This window comes from Thermobia domestica, chromosome 2 (assembly GCF_964235325.1).
Source record: "Thermobia domestica chromosome 2, izTheDome1.hap1.1, whole genome shotgun sequence".
In the NCBI taxonomy this organism is placed as follows: Eukaryota; Metazoa; Arthropoda; class Insecta; order Zygentoma; family Lepismatidae; genus Thermobia; species Thermobia domestica.
The window spans coordinates 340,994,376-341,018,437 of NC_137455.1; positions in this window are offsets into that span (position 1 = coordinate 340,994,376).

Consider the following 24,062-nt stretch of genomic DNA (forward strand, 5'->3'; position numbering starts at 1 on the left):
TGTTTAAAAAGTGTGTTTTGCGTGTCCGAAAGCGTTCATTCTACAAAAGCAGTATTTAGTATGAAATTTTTAAAACACTTCTTCTCGGTAAACAGTTCGACAACAAAATAATTTTGCATTTTGAATTTTGCAAATACATCTGAGAGATAACTTGGAAATCACAGTATCTAAAATGCGTGAATATGTGTAATCTGAAGATGTTCAAAGACTATATCGGTAATGTGTAAAGTATCCTACTGTATCTAAAAGTAGTTTCTATATGTTTAGAGTGTACAATAAGTATATGGTCAGAAACGAGTTTTAATAAATATTATATTTATATTTACAACTTTTAAATATAAATAGGACTAAATGTAATTTTAATAACTCTGTTTATTACAAAATAAATAAAAATATTATTTAAAATGTAGTTAATAAGGAGCCAAGATAACATGATAAGTCATTAATTATCGTTGAGTTCATTTTTCTAGTCGCTGCCTTATCCTAGATTTTTGGGTATTTCATTTTCTAGCCACACTGTAATTTCTATGATTGCAATACTGAAAATTCTCCCGATTCGTATTTTTGGGTGTGGAATAATATTATATATTATTGTGACAAAGTTACATTTCATTATCTCTTTTCACTTACGAAAAACGGCCAACAAAAGAAAAACGATTAGCTTTTTGTATCATTTTTGTAGTCTGCCCCTTAATATTATTAGTAATGGATTTAATTAAAAATTGGTTAATAAACGTTTGTGCCGCCATTTTAGCAAAGATGACAAGTATTTCCGAACCAAAATCAAAAATAATAATTAAACAAAATTCTACTTCCAACGTTTGACTAATTTACACAATATCTTATAATTTACCTCTTTACAGATGATTTTTCCTAAACGTTCTTTAATTTCAAGAGATTACTATTACTGTTCTGTGTAGATAACAATTGTTAGCAAATTACTATGATTAAATTCTATATCAGTACTTTACTTAACAATAAAATAAAACATACGTAAGTCACAGTGGCGTATTTGAGAGGGGCTTCCTGGCTTAAGTCCTCCCCGAAATTTTATTTACTATTTTAAAGTAAATGAATATCTTGCAGAATTTTCACACTACCAGGAATAAAGTTAGCAAAGCCCCTCCAGGAAGAAAACCGTAAATACGCCACTGATAAGACGTATTGTAAGATTATTTTATTTAATATTACAGTTTTTGATGATTGTAATTAAAGTAAAAAAGGAAACTATACAACAATTCCTTAATTAATCTATGTATACACGTATGAATCAATCAGCTGTTTTATTGTAGTTTATTAAATTGTGGTCAGATGTCTCTGTATTCGAGTACAATTACATTCATTAGTTGCAAGTAAACAACAATTATTTTGTTACTTACTTTGTTCTTACTTAAAAATGTGCAAATGTAGGTAAAGCAAAATGTATCTGACAGCACAGCCATTGCCTTCAGAATAAAATTTTGAGCAGAATAATTACATTTTCCACATAAATCAATGAGTAACAGGTTTATTTCATTACGCTTAAAGTTTCGAATGCTAAAGTTAAAATAATACAGGGATTTCAAGTTGTAATTAATAGTAATTTTACGAACAGTAAGATTAAATTTAACTTTCCGGCGAAAACTAATTTTTGGAGCTACTCGATAATAAAAAATACTGATTATTACACATACATAAAGTGATTATGTTTCGAAATCATTAAATACGTCTTAGCAAAACATAGTGAACTGATCAGTGTACTACAGGTATCATTCACTTGTCATTTTCACTTTTTTTCGTAAAAGAGTGCTGATTTTAATTTTAGTTAACATTACTGTAATTTACTGTACTAAAAGAAGAACTGCGAATGAACATAGTAAGATAACAGTTGTTAATTTTCACTTATGATATAAATTCTCTTTTTAGGAAATTAACCATTGATCCGACAAATTGTATTTCTAAATATTTGTATGAGTAAGGAATATTCTTTTATTTCATTTCATTATAAATAATTTTCCAACCTTAATTCCGATCAAACTATATATTGGTGAGAATCAATAATTTCAATTATTTTAGTTTGCTAGTGTGAAAGTACTTTTATAACATTAATGTTCAAAATCTAAAGCAATCTTGAGTTAAATACTTACATATCTGATCTTGTCGATATCTTTTTTCTGATATACTATCGTAAGAGGGGCAAATAGCCTTGCTGCTCTGGCTCCTATTATACCATAATAATTGATTCATTAATTCTGTTACACTCTAATCAAACTGAAAAGCTTTCTTCTACTTTAAAAGGATCAGTTTGGAGTTCTCTTGCCCGTAGTTAGGGAAACATGTATATAAATTTATATTTAACCCTTTAACAGCCATGAGACATCAACGCTATGGCCCGCTGTTTTTGTAAATTTTTGCCGCGTGGCACTTATGTATGCCTCACGTTGATTGTTTTCGTATGATGTGTGGTTTCATGAAAGCCCACGGGAGTCGTTTTAATGTATTGAAAACAAAATTACGTTTTGACCCCAGGGATAGTTTTTCTAATACATTGTGGCAGTTAAAGGATTAATCATATGGAAAACTAAACAGCTTTGAGATAATTAAAATAATTCTGGGTAATTTGTAAATTGTCGGAAATTAATCAATCTAACTGTATCCTAGTTAAAGTAAGAAAGTTGGATAGAAAGGAATGTAAGATTGTTAATGCCAGAAGTGAAATTAAGTCTGAAAGTATTTATGAACAGCCAATTGTAGGCCTACCAACAGTAACTAGTAAGCATTATCTATCAGTGCCGATATATGCCAAGGTTAATAAGAACTCTAAAACCTTAACATAAAATAAAACCACACATGTAAATGCACAATCACACACTAGTTTCACAGACACTTGTATTGAACAAAATAGCACAGATCACAAATCAAAAAAGGCAATTATTTCACATAATAACGAGTTTTCAGATAGTAAGCCACAGAACACAGAGAAAAAGAGCACCACTGAAATTTGGGAGTGCACACGTCCAGCAGATTCAACGAGAACTTCGGAACACGGCGATTTTCACCGTTCACGAACTGAAAACACGGTGGAAACACGTTCAACTGAAAGAGACATGACAAGGAAGAAGGATTACTTCATTCCTTGCCAAATTATTGTATTATAACTATAAATTATCGAAATTTAGCGGACACTCAAAATGTGGGACTGTTTCACAACTGAAGAGTGACGCGTTCTGAGAGCGGAAATCTGGACTTGAATTCGTTCAAGGGCAAGCTTGGAATTTTGAAGATTCAGCAAGTGTGCGGAAGTAGCAGCGTTGCCATATGCATAGGAATAGATTATCATGGTTTTAATGATAATTGTGGTTTTTATGAAATTTTGGAACTTTGTGATAATTAAAACAATAAAATTACCAGTGTTTTTGTGGATAACTGTGAAGTGTGAATGTTTGAATGATAGTACAAGTGTGTGAAATTAATTAACAATGATGCTTTTAGTATATTTTTTGCAGTGATGTGATGTGCGAGAAAAACTTGTACAGATCAGTGGAAAAAAATATAGGATGGAGACCATGGAAAAGACAAACGAAAGGAATTTTCCATGAAGGACTCTCCAAAGTAAAAAATATATGAATATGTAAATGAAGAGCTCGGTTGATTCATGTACTTTGAAAGTAACTAAGTGTTCGTAGTTCCTTAATAAAGATAATAGATGTCAGTAAAATGATCCTGTGGACGTTTAACAACAGTATTCATACAGATATGTTGAAGCGGGAAGATGTAAATACAGAAAAATTTTATTTTCTGATGTAAATATATATATATATATATATAGGTCTATATTGATTATTTTTTTTCTTTTCCCCATTACGTTCCACGATATTTATGCTAAAGTTGAGATGATGGTAATGATAAAAAAGAGGGAAAAGGCATATATTTTATTATTGTATGTATTTTTTTATGTTTTACGATTGAAATTATAAGATTTATATATATATATATATATATATATATATATATATATATATATATATATTGTTTTTTTTTCAATCTCATACTTCGATTAGGATCAGCTGCAAGGCACCTTTGGGTTTCAAATGGGGCCGTGATGAGGAGTTAGGTTAAAATAATCCAAAGATTTATTAAATTTGATCAAAAGATAGAGAATTAAAGTTTAGACAGACAAGAAATTACAAAATTAAAATTAGGTAAGGAAAGACATTATTAAAGTTATTTCAAGATTTGATGAGATCGTAATGTTGTCAAAGTCATTGTTTTGTTTTATGTAAGTTAGTAAACACAGATATGTGGATATGTGGATTTGAAATGTTGTGATGACAAAGAACAACAAACAGTCAAGTTGCATTGTAAGATTTGTTGTAAGATTTGTTGTAATTAATGTTTGTTAACATCGACACAATTTTTGGGATATGACAAAACTATCAGATTGCGGAGATGGACGTCTGGAGATTTTGTCTATTTGATGATCATTGGAGAAACTTGAATTTCGGCGAAACACGTGTACTGACGTGAATCGAGGTGGCAGTTTAGAAATCAAAATTGTACAGATAAATACTCTACCAAGGATGGAATGGGGAGTAGAAAGAGAGAAGAAGAAGAGTAGCAGATTCAATGGAGAGTTGCTAGAGAGAGTATTATACAGCGAGTAATCTACGAGTAATATTCAAATATTTAAGAAGTTGACTGTTATCAGTTAACAAATTCTATGAACATTTAAAGTTCTAACTCCAAGTAGTTTCATCCATCCAAATCTTCGGAGTTTTACTAAGCTGCACCTTTATTCAAGAAGACAACCAACATCTTCAAATTAAAAGGTACCGGTATGTGTTTGCTATCTCATCACCGTTATCAAATAGAGGAAATAATCAGGCTTTGTTGAGTTGTGATCTGGTAATGTTTTGCCTATCCCGTACACAATATACAGCTACACATTAATTACAACCAGTTTAATGAAAATACAGATTTTAAATAATGAAATTTGGCATTGGATTTGTTTTCCTTGAGAAACTTTTACTAGCTCTTTCCTGGGCATTTTAGAGAATGTTCAGAGGACAATTTTCCTACTTTCAGAGCTACGCTATTGCAATAAAAGGCAATACGTAGGGGGGTTGATATGGTGCCGTGCACTCAACTATACAGTGCCATGCACTCAAGGCAAGTAAGTCAACCAGTGTTTTACTAAGCAGTTTGGTTTATCGGACCCAGTTCTAGTTGTGTATTCCAATTTGTTTTCTTTTGAAAATTTTTAGATGATACATGATTACCTTATTTATTTACTCTAGCTTCGTACGAAGCCAGGAAGATGTTCATCGTGAGAATGGACAGTAAAAGGATACGATAAAAGAAATGCGGAAGAACGGGTCGAGTAAAGAACTTCTTAAGAATAAGACGTTCCTATGCGCTGTATGATGTAGATTAACTTGCCATCTGTGGTGCGATGTAAAAACGAAGCGTACTTAAAAGGCAAGTAAATAGTGATTCATTTCGTCACCCTACAGTTAGTTCAGTTCTCAAGTCTGCATATTTATATATCTGTTAATCTACAGATTTATTCGTAGCGATTCGGAAAATAAGAACTTATAGCAAGATCTACAGATTTTTTTAAAACGACAAATATAATACATCGATCTATACATACGTTAAATTTCCAATCGATTCTCTATAGCAATTATTATAATTTAGTAATTCGTACATTTAACAGATAATTATGCAACTTACCTTTTTTATGCACTATTATTACGAAGACATTATGCTTCCTCAGAGTTATGTAGTATGGAAAGAAACATAGGTGGAGGTGGCGATGGTATCTCGAGAAGGAAAGGAGTTAAAAGAGGCTATCAGCTTCCTAAACGAGTCAATGACACAGATCATTGGGCCGGGAGTTTGTATAGTATCTGTCTGATGTAGTCCATCTGCGGATATTATCATTACGCTTACGCCCACTAAGGGCGCAGACTCACTTATGTCATTGGGCTTACACTCACTAAAGGCACAGGTTCTCCACTCTAATTGGGCTTATGTTCACTAATAACACAAGTTATTTGATCTCACTTGAAATGAAATGAAATCTTTGAGTTTTACGTCCCACGGTTATGCCGGTTAGGCTAAAGGAGACGGTGATTATGAGAGATGAGGAAAATGGTGGAATGAAGAAAGTGGGAGGAAACGGGAGAACCCCGAGAAAACCCACGAGCACGGTGTTTGTCCACCACAAAGTTCACTTGGCGGGGGCTGGGATCGAACCCGGGACCCCAAGCACCAGAGGTGAACGCTCTACCACTGAGCCACCGCGCCCCCTTGATCTCACTTGACTTACGCTCACTAAGGGCACAGACTCACTGATGTCATTGGGCTTAAACTCATTAAAGGCACAGGTTCTCCACTCTAATTCGGCTTATGTTCACTAATAACACAAGTTATTTGATCTCACTTGACTTACGCTCACTAAGGGCACAGACTCACTGATGTCATTGGGCTTACGCTCACTAAAGGCACAGGTTCTCCACTCTAATTGGGCTTATATTCACTAATAACACAAGTTATTTGATCTCACTTGACTTACGCTCACTAAGGGCACAGACTCACTGATGTCATTGGGCTTACACTCACTAAAGGCACAGGTTCTCCACTCTAATTGGGCTTATGTTCACTAATAACACAAGTTATTTGATCTTACTTGACTTACGCTCACTAAGGGCACAGACTCACTGATGTCATTGGGCTTACACTCACTAAAGGCACAGGTTCTCCACTCTAATTGGGCTTATGTTCACTAATAACACAAGTTCTTTGATCCCACTTGACTTACGCTCACTAAGGGCACAGACTCACTGATGTCATTGGGCTTACACTCACTAAAGGCACAGGTTCTCCACTCTAATTGGGCTTATGTTCACTAATAACACAAGTTATTTGATCTCACTTGACTTACGCTCACTAAGGGCATAGGCTCACTGATGTCATTAGGCTTACGCTCACTAAAGGCACAGGTTCTCCACTCTAATTGGGCTTATATTCACTAATAACACAAGTTCTTTGATCTCACTTGACTTACGCTCACTAAGGGCACAGACTCACTGATGTCATTGGGCTTACACTCACTAAAGGCACAGGTTCTCCACTCTAATTGGGCTTATGTTCACTAATAATACAAGTTATTTGATCTTACTTGACTTACGCTCACTAAGGGCACAGACTCACTGATGTCATTGGGCTTACACTCACTAAAGGCACAAATTCTCCACTCTAATTGGGCTTATGTTCACTAATAACACAAGTTCTTTGATCTCACTTGACTTACGCTCACTAAGGGCATAGGCTCACTGATGTCATTAGGCTTACGCTCACTAAAGGCACAGGTTCTCCACTCTAATTGGGCTTATATTCACTAATAACACAAGTTCTTTGATCTCACTTGACTTACGCTCACTAAGGGCACAGACTCACTGATGTCATTGGGCTTACACTCACTAAAGGCACAGGTTCTCCACTCTAATTGGGCTTATGTTCACTAATAATACAAGTTATTTGATCTTACTTGACTTACGCTCACTAAGGGCACAGACTCACTGATGTCATTGGGCTTACACTCACTAAAGGCACAAATTCTCCACTCTAATTGGGCTTATGTTCACTAATAACACAAGTTCTTTGATCTCACTTGACTTACGCTCACTAAGGGCACAGACTCACTGATGTCATTGGGCTTACACTCACTAAAGGCACAGGTTCTCCACTCTAATTGGGCTTATGTTCACTAATAACACAAGTTATTTGATCTTACTTGACTTACGCTCACTAAGGGCACAGACTCACTGGTGTCATTGGGCTTAAACTCACTAAAGGCACAGGTTATCCACTCTAATTGGGCTTATGTTCACTAATAACACAAGTTATTTGATCTCACTTGACTGACGCTCACTAAGGGCACAGACTCACTGATGTCATTGGGCTTACACTCATTAAAGGCACAAGTTCTCCACTCTAATTGGGCTTATGTTCACTAATAACACAAGTTATTTGATCTCACTTGACTTACGCTCACTAAGGGCATAGGCTCACTGATGTCATTAGGCTTACGCTCACTAAAGGCACAAGTTCTCCACTCTAATTGGGCTTATATTCACTAATAACACAAGTTCTTTGATCTCACTTGACTTACGCTCACTAAGGGCACAGACTCACTGGTGTCATTGGGCTTAAACTCACTAAAGGCACAGGTTATCCACTCTAATTGGGCTTATGTTCACTAATAACACAAGTTATTTGATCTCACTTGACTTACGCTCACTAAGGGCACAGACTCACTGATGTCATTGGGCTTACACTCATTAAAGGCACAAGTTCTCCACTCTAATTGGGCTTATGTTCACTAATAACACAAGTTATTTGATCTCACTTGACTTACGCTCACTAAGGGCATAGGCTCACTGATGTCATTAGGCTTACGCTCACTAAAGGCACAAGTTCTCCACTCTAATTGGGCTTATATTCACTAATAACACAAGTTCTTTGATCTCACTTGACTTACGCTCACTAAGGGCACAGACTCACTGATGTCATTGGGCTTACACTCACTAAAGGCACAGGTTCTCCACTCTAAATGGGCTTATGTTCACTAATAACACAAGTTATTTGATCTTACTTGACTTACGCTCACTAAGGGCACAGACTCACTGGTGTCATTGGGCTTACACTCACTAAAGGCACAGGTTATCCACTCTAATTGGGCTTATGTTCACTAATAACACAAGTTATTTGATCTCACTTGACTTACGCTCACTAAGGGCATAGGCTCACTATTCTCGACGGGGCATAGGCTCACTATTCTCTCTGTAATCACTCTTATTTGCTCTCACTAATAACATTGCGGCTAGCCTCGATGAGATTGAGAGTCTGGTTCTATATCCAGTTACGGGACTCACATACATGCATGGCATGCTAGATCCCTCTAACTGCATGTTAACTATACTAAATATGGCTAAGAAACAACTTGAAGGCTGTTGAGTTCTGAAACTAATCCGCAGCAGGACTCAGAATCCTAAGTTCTTTTTGTTCCTAGTGAATCTACCTCATGACCAGAGATGAGACATGTGGGTTTTAACCCTTCGTTGTTTGATCTTTAGCTAGTCTCAGCAGTTTTACCAGATGTTAGAATGTAGACTCATGTTCAAAATTATTGTCGTATGTCTGTAAATATGTTGTTGTAGGAATATAATTTGATAATGAATACGCCCGGTATTTCTTATAATGTTAGTATGTGTATAATCGGCAAAGACATGTATGTGGCAAATTTCACGTCAAAGGAGCAGTAAATAAGAACAAGAAAACGAAAATAAAATTTTCTTGTCCATTTAGCAACATTTTATTTTACTGATTATAATTTTTGTATTTATAATTCTTTTCCTATGAAATTTACCCCAAATATACATTTCCTGATTATACACATAGTATCAGTATTTAAAGTACCCTACAAAATCATTATCAAACTATATTCGTACAACAACACAGTTATAGACATGCGACAATCATTTTGGACATGAGTGTACATAGTTTTCTTACTTTGTTAGATGTTATATGTTTACTCCCTTCAGTTACAAATGCTTTTGGTCATCATTTCTTCAAGGTTCAATTCTGAGCGTCTAGAGTGCTGTAACCCGGAAGGTGACTATTCTGACAGCTTTGAATGTTCCTTGCAAAATAATTTCATGGGGCTCTGGGAACTCGAGTGAAGTTTACACGACGACCGAGTGCTGCGAAAATTGCGGACTAAATACGCATTTTTCTTTACTTACACGGGCTCACGCTCAATTGAAGCATTCCACCTTATTACGCTGTGTGACACATTTCACTGAATTTCAGAAAAACGGTGAGAACCTGCACAATGTTCCTAGACTACAGTATTTTTTTGCTCAAAGACCAATTTGGCAGCATATAGTACCAGCACTTGGACAATGGAGAAAAGAAGCCTTCCAAATTATACTTGTCATTTTTCACAAAGCACTTAATTGCACGAGTAGCTCAATACATTCCAAAATGTGTGATGTAGCGTTATTCGAAGGAATGCTTGTTATGTAGCTCTAGTTCGATTAAGCCAGACTCGACGTTGTGAAAAGGACATCTGTTCCCTTAACCTTCTATAACATAATAAATGCTTTTGAACAATTGAGCAAGACTATCAGGATTTTATCCCCAGAACTTTTGCTAAATTTTCTTATTGGTTTCTAGCATTTTCTTATTGGTCACTCAGCACGTTTTTGCGCTTTCGTCCATACTAACGTTTCCAATCATATCTTTCAAGATGTCCACGTTTCTGATTCAAACAACTACACAACACAATACTGAAGATTTGATTATCATGTCCTTTTGACACTACTTTAACCGTCTAACATTAAAATTAGGAGCACTTATACTTTTTATTAATATTATTGGTACTTTGGTTTCATCAGGGGTAAAAGTGGATATGAAAAGGTAGAGGGACAGTAGGTAGCGGCATGACGTCATGCCGTTCCCCCTGCCTATCTTCGCCCATTGCAATGTTTTAAGAACTGGCCGGGACACCGTACATATTTTTTCGAAGTTGGGGACGGCGTTATCCCTAGTTACCTCTCACTTTTACTCCTGGGTTTAATTAAATATTCTCCATTTTGTGTCGCCATTTTAGCAAAGGTGAGAAGTGTTTGATACTATCAAAATTAAAAATAAGAAATAAACTTTTATCTTTTGACTAATTTACACAATCGGGTAAATTTACCTCTTTACCGTTGATGTTCCAGAAATGTTCTTTAATCTGAAGAGAATACGACTACCGTTCTATAATCAGAAATATAATATCTAAATAAATTCCTTTAATTAAATTCTATATCAGTATTTTACTCAACAATGCAATAAAGTATTCGTAAGTCATATTGTAGAAATATTTTTAATATTACAGTTTCTGATGACCAGGGTCGGATCCAGGACGGACTTCTGGGGGTCGGTGAGTTGTAATACTGCTACTTAGAGCTACTTTTAAGAGCTCCAAACTCTGGGATGTGTTTTATTTATATATAAAATAAGAAAGTTTCCTCTTCTGGGGGGTGATCGCTCTCATCACGCCCCTTGAACCGCCCCTGCTCATGACTGTAATTTAAAGATAAAAGGAAACAATTTATACAATAGTTACTTTATTTATGTTTACACTTATGAATCAATCAGGTGTTTTATTGTAGTTTATAAATTGCTATAAGATGTCTCTGAACTTCAATACAATTTCATTCATTAGTTGCAAGTAAAGTATAATTATTTTTAGTTAGTTTGTTTTTCCTTAAAAATGGGGAAATGTTGCTATAGCAAAATGTATATACCTGACACCATAGCCATAGCCTTCAGAATAAAATTTTGCACTGAATAAATGCATTTTCCGTATACGCAAATGAATAATACTTTCATTGCTCTTAAAGTTTGTTAAGCAAAAGTTGAAAATTTATAGGTTTTTTCTTTGAAATTTTATAGGTGTTTTCTGTAATAATAATTCCAAGAGGATAAGTTTTATTTCTGGTTAACATTTATATCTACACTGTAAATCATATGGTGTAATGGAACACCCCAAAGTACCCTTTTCAGGTGTGATGTAGCACCTATGAGGTGTTTTTGTGAATAAAACACCCTTAGGTGTCACGTATACACCCTCTCCGTGTGAAAGTTCCACATACAGGTGTAAGGAAAGCATAAGGTGTTACTTTACACCCTTTGAAAAGGGTGTAAAGTTAGTAGGCTAGGGAGTAAACGATTACGCAGAGGTGTAAACTGCTCAATCAGGAAGTTCACATTAGTCGTTTTATTACTCTGGTAAGTATATTATTGTCAGGTAGGCAAATATAGTATTTTTTTTTCAAATGTAAATATTTTTAACTTTGATCTTCAAACGAAATGTACGACAAGTATAAATAATAGCGGGCGGTGTAAGAAATTAGTATGACTAGTTCATTCACGTAGTGCCGGAAACTGAGCTTTGAATTACATAATATTTTGCGTGTATCATACGGGCTTTTGGAAAGAATGTAACATTACAGGTAAAGTTCATAATGATAGTATCATTGGGGATAACATTTTTATTACTTAGTATTGTAAAAAGTTAAGAAATGTTTAAGAACGTTATATTGAAGCAACTCTTGCATGCTGCATTCAAAGCTGGAATAGACATTGTTATATTTAATTCGCAAAGGTTGTAACACGAGATGCACTTTTCTCTGCTACAACTTTGAACCTTGAGCGCAACGCTACAATGGGATGGTCCTAGATTGCTCTTAAACCAATATCTTTCATAAATGACTTCGCTTGGCATTACTGCGAAATAACATTTCTGTAACACTGGGTAGAACATTGCCACAGGTAGGCTTACTGATTTCAGGGAGCAAGTTTAGTAGGCAAGGTTCTACAACACAGGTCTCCCTTCCCACTGAGTTGTAATAAAGATAGAAAACAACGTATCCTGCGGGACTCTAACCCGCCTTCACTCGCTGACGCTCGCTCAACAATCTACTTGTATGTTAGTGTATAGCAAGAAATGCATATTTTTCTATCATTTTCTGTGATTTTCTGCGTCGATAAAAACAGTGTAACAAAACTAAATACGGGGAAGGAAGAGTTTCACTCTGCAGTGTTTTCATCTATTTTTAAATGTTGCAGTTTAGGCCCACATGTTATATGTTTGTGCTTAATAAGGAACGGCATAAATTATATAGTTGTTATTGAATTGAGGAATGGGTCACCTTTCCTGTAGTAATGCAGAGCTATTGTGTATAATAATGACATATGCATGGACATTACAAATTTAAGAACAACGTAAAACATACGTATTAAGCAGCGTGCGGGTTTACGTTCGACGCACTAATCGAAATAATTGTTGAAAAATTATAATTCTTTCACCAATTTCCTTCCTATTGTTTCCTAAAACATTTGTGCTGGGTGTCATGAAAATATCTCAATTTGGGTAGATAAAATTCAAGGGAGCCACCAGAGATAATTGTTGAAAGATTCCAATTCTTTTTCGATTTGCTTATAAATACAGTTTCCGGTTGTATGGCATAAGAACTACAGTGGAAAAGCATAAACCAACCTGTGATAGGTGGTCACTAAAAGCACGAATGCTACCTAACCGAGTCAGGGTAGGCGAAGCTGGTGTGCCCGCGCTGGGTGCGTACGAAGGGAGCAGGCGCGTCAGTGCTGGTGGGTATACGCGTAAGGGAAGATAGTGGAAAAGAAATGTATTTTGGCAAGTATATGAATTTCAATAGCAGTTATCATGGTTTCATGCTAGTAACGTTCCACTTGCAAACATAAAATACTGCTTCTGTATATTGTGCAGAATACACCGCCAGTGGAAAATAACATTTAATAGAGTAATCTCTCTTATGCACTCACTTATTTTATCCACCGTAAGGCTCTTGTAATCATTGTACACTAGTAACCCTACACTTGTAAACCTAAAATACAGCTGTATTACTTTGCATAAATTTTTTCGCCTGCAGAAATATATTCCTTATAAATATATCTTTTGGTACAAAGAATTAAATTTTACCTGTAAATCTTTCAAATTGTGGTGCGCCAAAACGACATCACTACCTTAAGCAGATTGGGTAAAAAAAATATATATATATTACGTTTTATTCGAGTTCATTATAAAACAGGAGCAACCTGTAAAGCACAACACTGACGATGCAAATGACTAAAAGATTGCTTTAGTGTTGATAACTTAGAGACTTACATAATATCTTGTAACTGTAAGTTTAAATCAGTTTAAAGCTCACTATGCTTGAGTTTGTTTTAAATATATTTATCGGTTGACAGATCTTGTTTTAGCCAGGGAAGAATTCAGATACGTTTCCACTCGAGAACTGTGGAAGTCCTCGCCGTTGGTCTCTCGGCTTGTGCATGTGCCTTTGCTGTATCTGGTTCTGGGTTGAATTCCAAGTGAAAACCAAAAATTAATTTTAGAATCCTTTATTTACTAAACATCTGTCTTCTTTATCATAAAAAGCGTAAGCATGGGACGTTAAACTAACGAATTTTCATTTCATATTTTTTTCGATCAATGTGAATCCTTTGGGGGAAAATGAGGTGAAGAAGAAATTTTGCTTTATTTTTTAAAAAGGCTATGGGATTGGATATTTTCACTTTCGGGATTGACTAGTGAAACCTGATTATAGTACATCTTTCTTTTAAGATTATTATTGAAATCCAGCATTTTGGTAAATATGGAATAAAAGTATTGATAAAACATCAGCGTGTGGATAGTGTAAGGATAAGAGTAATTGCTTCAGCACATAATAAATTTACAATTCCTTTCAGATTCTAGGTCTCAAATGGAAAGAATTAATTTTATTGTTTTAACATACAATACAATTTTGAAACTTGGGAACCTAATGTTATCTTTGTGTCTGTTATACATACTTATTTGTCGATTGACTTCAGTGGACTGAGTTTAACCCATAAGCACAATTTGCCTATAGTACAAACATATCAGATGTACAATCGTCTTTAATAAAATCCGACCCTCTCCCTCCTCTACATGAAAAGCCTTGTATTGTTATCCACATATGAAATCTGAAGACAAAGGCAATCGTCATCAACCAGTTGTATTTTTATTTCAAGTCTAAGTATTAAACTGAGCTTCGTATGGTTGTAAAAGGTTGGGTGGCTTTTTTTTAAATCTTGAATTTAGGTACCTAATATTGGCATTCATCTTCTTCATGAATTGATGTAAGAAGAGTCCGCGTGATTTTCGGCCAATTGTTTTATCACCGGTATCTTTGAGCACTGAGGTAACAGTGGAAGACAAACTTCGTTCTTCTCAAGCTCCATACTTTGAAAAACTTATACAAGTTGTATTGTTATTGAAATACTCAAATAGAATGAAGAAATAAGAATCGAGTCTCAACGTTATCTTCTATGCAAAATAGATGAGTTCGCGGTGGCTCAGTGGTAGAGCGTTCACCTCTGGTGCTTGGAGTCCCTGGTTCGATCCCAGTTCGCGCCGTGTGGACTGTGGTGGACAAACACCGTGCTCGTGGGTTTTCTCGGAGTTGTCCCGTTTCCTCCCACTTTCTTCATTCCAGCCTTTCATTCATTTCTCATAATCACCGTCTCCTTTAGACTAACCGGTATAATCGTGGGACGTAAAACTGAAAGATTTCATTTCTATGCAAAATGGAGCTAGGTAATACTATCACCACTGTTTTAATTCCAAAAAAATATATGGCTACTCCAAGAAATCTGAAATGGTTTGGAAACCTACGGGGGACACTGGAGCAAAACTTCTTACCTCGATATGTTGTATTTTCCTTTTTAATGATGATACGCTTTGTTTCTGTTTTTCTATCTGTTTCGCTGTTTCACATTTAGAGGAGTGGCCACAGACTTTAAAGAAAACTGTGTTGAGATTTTGATCTTCCGCCAGTTGGCACAGGATTAGCATAGAGACTCGAGAGGGTATGTAGTTACTGGAAACAAGTTAATTGTTCTGAGATTTTCCCTCTAATTTTTAATAGCCGCAGTTACCTTTAGTATAAGTTACCTTCGCCGTGGCTTTTTGTTTCATCCCGTAGTCTTCGCAGCTTCTGAAATTCTCTAACATTGCCTTAATTTTGATTTTAGATTCCGGGAATTGTTCCATCTTTTTTCTTTTAAGAATACCTTGCAAACGATGTACTAATTGGTTCCTCTTGTCATTTGAAAATTCTATAGTTGAACCTTGCCTGGAACAATCCGCGGAACTCTGGGTAAATTTTGTTACCTCGATAAGTGATACGGTACAGAAATGAAGAAATACGTATTTTCTCGTTTTGACATCTCTTTTACGGGATGGCAGCGGAGTTCATGCCCATCCTGTATATTTAAGCACAGTCATCTTTGGCTTCTCTCTGAAATATAAAGCATTTAGACAAGCAGATATATATATAATTTGTTATCGATTGGTTTGTTTAGGCTTAACACCCTTATTTGACCGCGGGTTGGGGGAAGGGATCTGATCCCCGGTTTGCACCCTAGTAATTTTCTAGCCAACGGGTTTCGAACCCGGAATCTTCTGATTAAAATTCGAAAATTAGATACAATCAACGTAGATGAATTGACGTTCAGATATAGAGACATGTGAGCCTGAAGTTTACACGATTTGTTGCCCTAGTTTTTGGTAAAAACTATTTAAAAAGAGTTTAAACCTGTGATTGCTAACTTCTCAGGACTACGGGGCCATGAAGTGCATATTTCGAATCTCGAAGGCCGTAGCCCTGTTTCAGTTTTTAGTGTCCCTTTTATTTAGTTCATCAAATAAATAAGGGAATCACTTTTGATTGCGATGGTTGATCAAACTACTTGCAGCGGTGTAAGGCTTTCTTTGGAAATAAAAGATTACTTGTCGGTTTTCCGAAACCTCGGGGAAAAATAGAAGCTATATCAGGTTAAAATACCTTTCTGGTTTCAGCAAGAATTCAAGCTGGAATTATTATAGAATCTTGCTGGGTTTTGCTGAATATGCTCGATGCAGCAACAGGTTTCAAAACCGACCAGACATGCTGGAAAATTTTACTGTATTAAGCTGGTTCAGGAAAGATTTTCCAGCGTATATTTAAACCTGTGTAGTTAATAAAACGACAAATGCTAAATCTCTAAAATTGTCAGATATAGTAAAAATGTTAAAAGCCTCCATAATTTAATATTTATGCAGAGTTCCTACTGGTCAGGGAAGTCAGGGAAAATTACTTGAAATCAAGGAAATTTTATAAAACATTTTTTCTAACATTAATTGTAGCTACACCAATTTCAGCTTAGCCAACCATTAATGATCACAGTATGGAACGTTACTCAGATTTATATGGGTGGTAAGTGGAATGTACGTATGAGCAATTGATTAGTGTTTGTCTCTAAATGTTCTAAATATTCACCGTTATTTATTCCTTATTTATATTTCAACGTCATCCAACACAAGCGAGGGAAGTCAGGGAAATTTTACAAAACATATTTTTTCTAACATTAATTATAGCTACACCAATTTCAGCTTAGCCAACCATTAATGATCACAGTATGGAACGTTACTCAGATTTATATGGGTGGTAAGTGGAATGTAAGTATGAACAATTGATTACTGTTTGTCTCTAAATGTTCTCATATATAAATATTCACTGTTATTTATTACTTATTTATATGTCAACGTCATCCAACACCAGCGAGGGAAGTCAGGGAAATTTTATAAAACATATTTTTTCTAACATTAATTGTAGCTACACCAATTTTAGCTTAACTAACCATTAATGATCACAGTATGGGACATTGCTGAGATTTTTATTGTAAGTTAAATGTACATATGAACAATTGATTACTATCTGTCCCTATAGAATAAATGTTCTCATATATAAATACTCACCGTTATTTATTCCTTATTTATGTATTGCCATCCAACACTTGTCATGAAAGTCACGGATTTTTCTACCAAATGTCGGGGAAGGTCACGGAGAAGTAGTACTATTTATTTGAAGCACTATTTATCCAGCGTAGAAAGTGTGGCTTATTAAATCACTTAAGAAGACATATATATCTGTTCTTTTTTTGGGGGGGGGGGGTGCTCGCCATGACCGCCATTTTGTTTTCCGTTCTGTGTGCACCGTCTATATTTCTAAAGTTCAAAGAATTTCTCGATAGCTTCGGCAATTTGTTTTCAATGTAAGTACTATTTTTACCTGAATTTTAACCTGTTCTGTTTAAGAAATGGATGTTTCGAAACTGTGCGGTACTTGCCCAAGGAAAGAGCTTGACGAACCAACAGTAAATTTCATTGGTTCATCATAGCTCTGGGGAATGCCTTGCGCACGCATCGCGCAGTTATCAAACGCATTTTTAAAATAAAACATTTATGATTTCGTAAGTGATTTGTTAAGCTGCATTTCCTTCTACGTTGGATAATATTTGAAATATAGGCCTCTGAAATTTATTTCCCATCCTTTTGTAAGCATATATCTCTGAAACGTATATTTTGTCCAAAGTTCAAGAACAGTTTTTTTTCTTGTTTTCACATCCAGTATCTAACATTCATTTTTTGTATACGTGTTAATCTAACACCCTGTATACACCTGAAAACTTCTAAATTGTGACAAGGGAAAGGCAGAAAATTTTCGGTCGCCACAAAAGTGAGAATATTGTCATATTTCCTTGTAGGTTACTAAGAGATATATTCCTTCTATAGTTTGTATTCAATGTATGTAAATGTAATATTTAGTTAAGTGAAATAAACGAAATAACTTTATGTAAAACAAAAGTTTTCCTTCATTTTGTTAAAAGTGTACAACTTGTAGAATAGTAAAAGATGCACGTTCATTGTATGTATTTTCACTTGTAATCTAGACTTTGTCAAAGTGTAGTGGAATATGCTCCCACCGAAGGTGTAACAAATCACCTTTCAGGTGTTCCCCCTTCGTACAGGTGAATGCTATTTGCATAACGTTACCTGCACTGTATTGTGTTGATTTGTATATTGCTTTACATGCAGTGCACACGGTAAGCCGTGAAGGCCTGTAGTCTCTAAAAACTGGGTTCAATTGGCGGATTTAATCAAGAGTAGTATACGTGAAAGTTTATGCAACTTTTCAGATGTAACTGCTGACTACATCACTTCGCATGATGGGCTGTTCTCCCTTTGTCTTTACTTGTTGGTGTATTTTTCCTCAAACACGAAGAAAACAAAATTTAAAGCACTAGCTCATCATGCGAAATTATGTAATCAGCAGTTACATCTGAAAAGTTGCATAACCTTTCACGTATACTACTCTTGATTAAATCTGCCAGTTGCACCCAATTTTTAGAGACTACAGGCCTCAACGTCTTATAATGTGCACTGCATGTAAAGCAATATACAGATCAACACAATACATTGCAGGTAACGTTATGCAACCAGCATTCACCTGTACGAAGGGGGAACACCTGAAAGGTGATTTGTTACACCTTCGGTGGGAGCATATTCCATTACACCTTTCGCGTGGAAGCATTTACACCCTAAGGTGTAACTCAAAGGTTACACCCTAACCCTAATTTTCCACCCTAAGGTGTAACTATGGTGAAACAAGAAAAAATTGTTTCACCCTAAGGTGTAATGTTACACCTTCCTTTTCAGTTACACCTTCCAACTTGTCAATTGCACCTCAAAGGTGGCAGCATTTAGGTTCCACCTAAGGGTGTAAGTGAAGGCAGTGAAGTTACTCCTCAAAGGTGTTTCTTTACACCCAAGGGGTGATAGTTTTGCGGCAAAATTTGCAGGTTCGTTACACTTTTAAAGTGTTAGGTAGCACCTTACAAGTGTTAGTTAACACTTTTCGGTACAACCTTACACCTCGTGGGTGTAGTTGTGCGAACTCGATACTGTACACCTTTGGGGTGTAACAAATCAGCCGGTGGAAACTTTACACCCTTCACTTACACCTTGAGGTGGAACCTAAATGCTGCCACCTTTTTGGTGTAAAGTTACACCTTTTTGATTTACAGTGTAGAACTATTCAATAGTAAACACTGTTGAATCACTTAGTACAATTGTACCAAATTCAGCCCTTTTTGTCATTCGTCGGCCCGTTGGTACCACGCTAGCATTTTCAGCCCCTTTTATGAAAAAGTTGGTACAATTCTACCCAGTTCAGCACCATTTAACAAAATACATGACACATTTTCTAAAGTGTCAGTAAGACTTTCCCTATATCTCTTTCTTTTGACATCTTTCATGGAAGGTTCTAGGACCCTGGACCGGTTTTACATTTTTTGCAAATGTCAGTTAATATACCTTATATTCTTCTTGCAGTCTATTATCCTTCTTTGGTCTTGAAATAAGCGAGAATAAGGCGCAATAATTTATATGTTAATATTTTATTATAACGTACTGTTTACACGTGAACTCGGAGATGATTGATTTGTTCCTAGTTTTATGTTTTTTCATATATGGCCATAATACTTTTTTGGTTTATTGGTTACTTTGAAACAGAGGAGCGTTTGGTTTCGTTACAATACGTACCGAAGATGATAACTGTTTTCCCTAGTAATTTGCGGCCTCTGTTATACTTCCTACCTGCGAGAAAAGGTTCATCTACTTCCAAGGTTGTTCGGGTTCTTATTTGGATGTTTTTAAAAAGTAATTTTCAAAAAGAACATTTTTTTGATTTGCTTCCTTGGAAGAGGGGGGTGGGAGTGCTCTAGAACATCACGTCTTTTAGTTTCGTGTTATAGGATCATGTATTACATGGTATAATGAATTCAGCCCTTTTTGTTTCAATTTGGTACTATTTTTCAGCCCACTCCAGAGATAGAACTGTGGCAACACTGATAGTAAACGTACCAATTAACACACATACCTAAAATGATTCTGTTCCTAAATAATTACACAGAATCACTTAGCAAAGCATATTGAACTAATCAAAATGCAATACAAGCAAAGGCGCCGATCCTGGGGGGCCGAGGGGGCCCTGCCCCCAAATCTCATGTGGACCCTCTTATTGTATTTATGAATATACAATATTTGACATAATTTGAATGCAATTTGTCTTAAAATCCTCATATATATACCTTCTGCATCTGAATGCCCCCCCCCCCCCAATTGACAGAGAAATTGGCGCTCTTGAATATAGGTGTCATGTTGTGTACACTTTCGCCTCCTTTTCGGAAAATGTTTGGTCTTAGTTTTAGTTAGGATTATCGTAATTAACTGCACTAAGTGAGGAACTGCGAATGAACATAACAAAATAACAGTTTATGCTAATTTTCAGTTTCCAATAAGTTCTCTTTCTTGTAAACTAACCAATGATCCCGACAAATTGTATTTCTAGAGATCTGTATGAGTAAGGATAACTCTTCTATTTCATTTCATTATAAATAATTTTCCAATCTAAATTTCGATCAAACTATGTATTGCTGGGAATTAATACTTTCAGTTACTTTAGTTTAACAATGTCAAGGTAGTATTATTACGTTGATGTTCAAAATCTAATGCGATCTTGAATAAAATATTTACATCTGATCTCGTGGATATCTTTTACTGCTACACCTTCGTAAGCGGGGCAAATAGTCTCGCTGCTGTAGCTCCCATTAAACCACAATAATTCATTCATTCACTCTGCTACTCTGAATATCAGTGAATTTAGCCCGACACAGATTTTTTTTTTTTTTTTTGACGTTTTAGTAACAGCACAACTTTTTCTAACCTTGTAGGTCGTCGGCACCAAGCAGGCAATAATTTTTGGCATGCGTTTAAAATTAGTGTGGGTGTGGGTGGGGTCAGGTTAACAGTCATGAGACACGAAGTTTCATAAGACAAGTCTATTCATTTGTCTGTTAACAAGTATCAAAGCAATCGTAGAAAGATGTAACAAGAAATGTTTATAGAGATATAAAGATGTAGTATAGATATTTAAATAGGTTTAGAATTACCTCTGTTATCCAAAAAGATCCACTTTTTCGGGGTCTAAAAATGGTCTAGAAATTTCTTCTTTTTTTTGGGTGGTTACATGCAATTGCTTAGACGTAGCCTCAATGCATCCGAGCTTAATAATGCAAAATTAAAATGAAATGATTTTTTTTTTTTTAGATTAACGCCTCACGATGATGCCTTTAGGCTAAGGGAAAAGATGATAAAGCAGGCAAATGATTATGGAAGAATTAGTGGAATGAGAATGTGGGGCGAAAACGGGAGTACCTCGAGATAACCCACTGACACGATGAATATGATTGCCAGATTTAATTTTGTCTTTTAATTTGATTGGCGAGACTTTCTTCTGTAATAATATTGAACTTGGACAACTTTATTTACAAATTTACACCTAAAAATAACAGAATGTAGTTTAATTTGACTCTAATATGACGTTGTCTACCTCTGCTATAGTTAAAGAATTAAAATTATGAGGATGATACAGAACACAAAAATTTAGTATGTTTAAGTGTAAAGTGTAAAGAATTAAAATTATGAGGATGATACACAACACAAAAATTTAGTATGTTTAAGTGTAAAATGTAAAGAATTAAATTTATGAGGATGATACACAACAAAAAATTTTGTATATTTAAGTGTAAAGTGTAAAGAATTAAAATTATGAGGATGATACACAACACAAAAATTTAGTATGTTTAAGTGTAAAATGTAAAGAATTAAATTTATGAGGATGATACACAACAAAAAATTTTGTATATTTAAGTGTAAAGTGTAAAGAATTAAAATTATGAGGATGATACACAACACAAAAATTTAGTATGTTTAAGTGTAAAATGTAAAGAATTAAATTTATGAGGATGATACACAACAAAAAATTAGTTTTTTTTAAAGTGTAAAGTGATGAAATATTACAGATACAAATTCTAATTGAAAAATATACAATAGATTTGAATTGACTTTCAATTCAGCGTCCTTTTCAGCAGTGAGGCTGTGTGAGACATGGACCTACAGCTTAACGTGGGATCCGAACCACATGAGCTTTAGCCGGGAATCAAACCTAGGTCTCAAATATACAACAGATATTCACCTGAAACACAACATGGATATTTCCGTAATCAGTATTGTAAAAAGCTTAGTTTATTAATTGTATTTTCTTGTTATGGCGTTAAAATGCTTCTCGGTGTAAATACGAAATTCTTTCAATCTCCTTCAAAGTACTCTCCATTAGATGCGATGCACTTCTCCACTTTACTTTCTCACTGTTTGAAGCACCTCTGGAACACTTCAACTTTGATTTCTTCCAGTTATCTCTTCGAAACTCCTTTTACAGCCTCCACATCATCAAAACTCTTCCCTTTTAGGTATTTTTTTCGTTCTGTGGAACAGAAAATTGTCTTACGCGGCTAAGTCTGGTGAATACGGAGGTTGGGAACCGATAGTTCAACCCTGAGAGCCTAAATAGCGATTCACAGACAAGAACATGTGTGTAAGGAGCACTGTCATGATGAAGGAACGAGTCACCTGATCGCCAAATTTCCTGGCATTTCCTTTGCACATCCACCTGCAATTCACTTTTTACACTCCTTTGCGAAACATTTTCAGTTAACGGTTGTAAGAATTGTAAAATGGCTTAGAAAATAAAATATGTAAGTTCACACGTTGACACCATGAAATATTTTCAAGTTAAGAAAGTTAGAAGCAAAGAACTGATAGTAGAATAATGAATAGAGACTTCTTCTTCTTCCTCTTCTTCGTCTTTTCAATTCATGTATAGTCGACATTTGTGGAATCTTCTTCATCAAGCCCTGTCTCGGATTTTTTCCACTGTTCGACCTTTCTCCCTGCAGTCATTCTTAACCATTCCCACCCACTTGATCTCCTTCTACCTTTCTTCCAATTCATTTCCATCACTCTTATAGTCGTTATTTTTTCTCACTAGATGCCATAGCACTGCAGTCTTCTTTTTTGGATATTTTTAGATCTACAACTATGATTATTCCCCTCACAATCTCAATCCTCACTCTGTCTCTTCTTGTTATTCCACACATCCAGCGTAGCATTCTCATTTCTGTAATATTCAATATATTTTCTTGTGCATTCTTTATTCGCCATCCCGGTTTCATTCCTTGTATCATTTCTACGTCCAAATCTCCATTCTTGGCAAAAGATGACCTTAAATACCTAAATATTTTCACGTCATTTTCATTTCATATAAAATACACTACAAAGATTTTCGGTGGGGTTAAAATCAAGAAACTAAACTAAAAGTATTGGGGCGCAAGCCCTCAATCTTAGGATAAGTGCGCCTAAGTCCTTTTAGGCTTAGTCCCATTTCTTCATTTTAGTTCATATATGACCTTCTTATAGTGCATATAGTCCCACCAGTATATATGGCCTCCTTTTTAATGCATATATGACCTCCTTTTAAGTGCATATAGTCCCACAGGTATATATGACCTCCTTTTTGTGCATGTAGTTCCACCAGTATATATGACCTCCTTTTTTAGTGCATATATGTATTTAATGCATATATGACTTCCTTTCAGTGCATATAGCCTCACCAGCATATATGGTCTACATTTTATTGCATATATGGCCTCCATTTTAGTGCATATAGTCCAGGGATGCAAATAAC